The sequence below is a fragment of the Homalodisca vitripennis genome, unplaced genomic scaffold (genome assembly GCF_021130785.1).
Source record: "Homalodisca vitripennis isolate AUS2020 unplaced genomic scaffold, UT_GWSS_2.1 ScUCBcl_1062;HRSCAF=4205, whole genome shotgun sequence".
In the NCBI taxonomy this organism is placed as follows: Eukaryota; Metazoa; Arthropoda; class Insecta; order Hemiptera; family Cicadellidae; genus Homalodisca; species Homalodisca vitripennis.
The window spans coordinates 59,651-65,615 of NW_025777192.1; positions in this window are offsets into that span (position 1 = coordinate 59,651).

Below are 5,965 nucleotides of genomic sequence, written 5' to 3' on the forward strand. Positions count from 1 at the left end.
AGCTTATTCACTAAAACTACCAAGGTTTACGGCTTTGATATCATAATAATAAAAAAGTAGGTACGGTTTTAGAAAAACAACCACACTCTGTGTTATTAGTCAATAAAGTGTCATGACGGGTTACAGCGATATTGACGTGATCCGTCATTAATTCTTACTCCACTTTAAACAGTACTTCACTTTGAAAGAGGATTACAGTTACGATTCTATTGAATAGACCCGAACAGAAGAGTCGAGACTAATCATTTGCTACCCATCAACAGAGCGAGTGGGTGAGACGATAAGTTCACTTCGTAGCAACTTGGGCGCACCACAGTTCTGACTATCATACCACAGTAAGGTTCGGAGCGTTCAATTTTGCCATGCCTGAAATATAATTGGATGGTCTCAATCTGTAAAGAGATATTTTAACTCCGATCCATTTCAGGATATAGACGGAGCATTTCAATTCGATTCAAAATATCCAAAAGTGCTTGTATTACTTTTATCCAAAGGGTTGAAAAAATTAATATGAAACAGGATTGCAAATATCTAGAAATATGTTATAATACACCAAGAGCAAATTGGTAAGACGGTTGTAGCCATAATTTGAAATAAAACTGTATTTTATTATTTTGAAACTAATTGTTACTTTTTAAATTTGTTTACGTAACCTTATTGTGGTATCAACTGCACAAATAATGCATCTCTGTAAAAACATCTTTATAATTATTACTTAAAATATGATACGATATACTATGCTATAATTACAATAATGTAGACAAAATACTTATGTTAAAGAAAACCCATTTTATAATAATTAATAACCAAATTTCTTGTTTGCAAAAGGCTCTTAGTAAATGTAATTAGCAGACTTATCTTGTCTTCTGTTGCCATCATTAAAACACTCTTGGAAGTGAATTTTAACGACATCATTAAGGAAAGCGCTCTCACAAGTAAAGTGACGACCTGTATTTAAATGACACTCAACTGACTATATCTGAACGTATAAAGTATAAAGTGTGTTAGAATAGTAAAATTAGGAATTGAAACATCTATTTTTTCATATGTAATTAAAAAAACGCCCTTTAAATGCAATGGTAAAATGTGATTGAATTGTATATATATAGAAATATAAATTAATATAATCAAATTGTACTAATTTAAAGTCTTATTGGCTGAGCGTTAACTCGAAGCGATGGCAAAATTTTATCTCTCAGTTTATCTGATAACGAACAGACATGAAGGTATAAATTTTGAGTAAAGGTTTTCTGGCAAGTTATGTCTGTACAGTTACATTGTGCTTGATAATGTTTCATGTTATTCCATACTATGTAGCTGAGCAAATTTTCTAGGCTGGCAGAATGTTTCTAAGTAAAAAAAATATATTTGCTACGTGAGGCACAATGACAGAAAGAGAAAGGTTACGATTATAGTACGATCCATTAAAGCCAATAACAGTTTTTTAAGAAATACTTCGACACTTATGCATGTTATAACTACTGTTATAATTTCATTGTATTTTTTAAAACTAATTTAGGTATTAATTGCATTGTGTTTAGAGTGTGCAAATACCAACTATTATTAGAGATCAGATTTATGTATTGATACAGAAATACTGAAACCAATAAAATATCATGGAAGTTATTAAGAAATTATTATGTTTGTCATTTCACGCGTTTTAGCAGCCTGTAAAGGGTATTGTTAAAATTTGAAAAGTCTTCGCTTCTAATAGGACACGATATAAAATGACAGTTATTTCTAACCTCTAAGAGTTAGGGCTACTTTATAATAATAATGCCTTAAAGTTAGTAATAAATTTGAACTCTATAAATTAGTTTTATGCAACAGTGAATACGATGTTTTTAGATCAGTAACAATAATTAATATTCCTCTACTTATTAGGTCTGTGACATCCACGAGACGGTTAGGAAAATTCATGTGTTACATTTACAGAAACAAAAACAATACAATCGCCGTATGTGAGGCTAAGGATTAAATCAGGCTATAGTTATTCCTGAAGTGTCCTTCAATAATATAAATATAATGGTAATTATGTTACCATCCCATTCCTCAAATGTAAATAATCGCAAAGTTAGGAAGTTATTACGGTATTCACCAAAGTTATATAGCAGCAACAATTTATCCGCTGAGTTTCACAATGTTACTTATGTCATGCTGTATCCTAAGTCAGAACATTTAGGCAACAATACAGAGTATACTATACACAGAAACAAATATTTTGTAACATATGTCATTATATCATATTTACATTTACATCATATTTTGGATATGATATTATATAAGAGTCCTAGACGCCATGATATCATACCCTATGTTTAAAAAAGTAAGTCTAGTGTCTTTTCTAAATTAAAGTATATGGATTTATTTTTCTGTTGAAAAAGGACTTTAGATGAGTAATATTTCAATTCGTAATACCAGTTTTGTAGCGAACTCATAAATGCGTCACCTAACTATCCACATAAAATGGTAAATTTAAGTTTATTTATTCTGGTATTTTCTCGTTGATATTATTACACATAACATCATTATTATAAACATTCACTAACGTTCAGCTAAATCACATGGAGCGATATGCCCCATTTCCAAAATAGTTGTTGCTTATATGGAAATAAAGCTTCATAGAAATTAGTGTTATATATCATTATCATGATCTAGTGACACGTAAAAAGTACAGAAATTGATACCAGAAAATCAACAGAAAATGGATTTGTAATAGAGGAGACTTGTTAAATCGCGTGTGGTGAGATAATTTAGCTGATACCAGCTGGCCAATATAAGTAAACAGCTGCAATATAGCACCTTCTCTCTCCTCTGCAAGGTTCCACAATATCTGTTTCTGTTTATAACCAATATTTGTTTCGCGCAGTGTTTTACAAACACGTTATGTAAATTTAGAGGAACAACCGTGCGTTAATTTTTATTGTTTCTAGAGATTATTAATTCCTACTTTACACCTTGTTTATATTTTATACTTTCATTTAGAAAAACAAGGCAAGTAATACGTATATTTTTTACGTATTTAATTTTTGTTCTGTGTTATAATTATTAGCCGAGCGTTAGAAGCCTAAACACTGAAGAAGTTGAAAAGTTAATTATTGTCCGTCTATGTGTGTGTATGACCTCACAATATCTTGATAACGAACTAAACTGTGGAATTTAAATTTTGTGTAGTGTATTTGTATTTTTGTATTTTTCATTTCCATGTACGTAACATACCGTCATATAATGATGTGGTTGTGTTATGATAAAAATGTACCCTATTATTATGGTTGACCATATGAAATGTTAACTGGTGACATATTCATAATGTACTTTTACGAACTGAGCAATAGACTTGGCATATTTACTACGTCAACGTAACCTGTTACGCTACACATCGGGTGGCGTACTCTTACGTTGTTAACTCCTGATCGTCTGATCGCACTGAATCGCACTCCATGTGAGACGTACTGAGCAACTTCCATGCAATTCCCACTTTAATTTCAAGATTTTGGATGAAAAATTAAATTGGTTCCTGTTTTAAGCTATGGACAAATAGTCATATTATTCACCGATGATATTATTGTGGCCTTTGCTAATTGAAAAATTGCCATCAATAGAAGATATTAGATTAATCAAATATGCTTCCTTCTTGTGTGAATTAGACGATGAAAGTAAATCATGCTAATGTAAATACATACCCCTAACCTTCTCCAATTGTTATGAATACCAACATCTGTTTTAATTATATTGACTAATTACCATTTGACAGTACCTCAAAGTCAAAGTAAACTAGTTAAGAATTACATACAGTTATACTGGCAATTAATAAAGAGGAAACTGTAGAAGAAGTTTGATTTCATTGGACCGTACCAATAATCCGAATTTTTAGAATTTAAGGGCGGTTGGTATTAATTACTCTCTTTAAAAATTGCATTCTCAATGCATTGCAAGAACAATGCAGTGTCCTAAAAAAGGTTAAAGCAAGGTCAAAGGACAAAGGAACTTGATTTTTGTAATATATATATATATATATATATATATATATATATATATATATATATATATATATATATACAAATGAATACAATGAATTAGTCTAATTTGTATGAACTCATTTGGTACATTGACCAGAAGAATGTTCCAAAGGAGTTAGAAGTTGTGGAGAGAGTAAGATCTCTTGTCTACACAAATTAATAATATAAATGGATTTTTTTGTGAAATTGTGAATTATAAGAACTTTCTTATTTATATTAAACAAAGCGATTTTGCAGATCATTTTAACCAAAAAAATATTCAATGTAAATTTTATAAATCATAATATAAAAAATCCCGTGAAGGTGAAACAAAAAGTTTTTTTTTTATTTTTATAAACACGATGATATTTTTTATCATTCCTATATAGTAATCGATAAACTGAGTAAGAGTATTAAAATATTATAGTGTAAAATAAATTGAATATATTACATTTAATTACGGGTTTTTAAATGCCAACATTTATTTTCAACTTTCAATTATCTTATTCTGTATGTTATCACGAAAATATATCTTTGTTTGTGTCCGAAATATACTTATTATACGTAATATCCTAAATAACAGAGTATAACGTTATAGTCAAACTATTTCTGGTTATAGTGAAATGAATTCGTCAGAAAATTAAGATTAACAATGCTATGAATGTATTAGCCATATTTCATGACCACACTCGCTGTACATGGTGCGGCTTGTAATGGACTAATACCCTAAGTTGCGATACGATAAATCGTGGTTTATCATGATTGTAATTTTCACCAACAAGACTGACCTAAACCAGTATTTTATGCGATTAAAATAATCCGTATGTGGTACTTTGTATAATTTATTAGGGCATGTCTCCTCTGTGCCTCCCTGTATAAGTGTAAACGGTAAACTGGTTCATGTTATGATAGTTTTATAAGCTGTTCAACAACTATACACGACTTTTTATCTGTATTTCGTGTGTTTCAGGATTTATACTCCTTATAAAATGTTCATCTTTTTTCATTCATATTTGAAAATTTATATACAGTAAAATCAATACGATCAATACAAAATTCAAATACATCAAAATTAAGAAATTTAGAACAAGCATGTCAAATTGTCACAAAATCTAAATTCCCCTATGGATTAAATCTTCGATAAATTTGAATCATCTGGACACTCATCACATCTTTACACCCACAGTCTGAACATATGTTTATCATTTCAAGAATATTATGCTTATTAATTTTTTTATCTGTTTACATGTATGTTTTTGATTATTTTATGTGTTTCGTTATATTGTTTTGACCTGAAGAAGCGTAATGCGAAATATAGTTAATCCATATTAATATGTTGGCCTTTTTCTACATGTATTAGTCGAATGACATTTAATTGAATATCCAAGTAAGTCTCTTGACGTTTGGCCTTTACCGAGTTTTGTTATATGCATTTCTTTTTACTTATTTCAACATAAATACACTAATGAATAACAGGAATGAACTCAAAAGCTACTTTGAATTTCACATGGTTAAATCAGTAAAATGTTATTGTCACGTTATATTTCTTTCGGCTTGCATACAATTTGGGCTTTTACCAAAAGGTCTTACTGTGAAATTTCCTATATCTGGTTTACCAGTTTTCATGCACCAAACTATTAACAGTTTAGCAGTTAACACTAGCACAATTCTCAGAAATACAGTTTATGATCTGTACAGAAGACAATTGTCATTCCACTATCATCAAGCATACAGATTTCAACAGTTTTTGCATTATAGCTTTCCATGCACGCTACCATTCATTGATGAAATTAGACAGCATGCCATGAATTTAATTTCTACAAAATGCAAAATTCATCAGCGAAAGTTTACCAATCTTTACTATCAAACATATGGTTTTAACATTGCCCAAAATGTGTACATACAACACTCTAATTATATGAATAATATTCTATGTTCGAGAGAGTTTATACCACAGTTCCAAAATT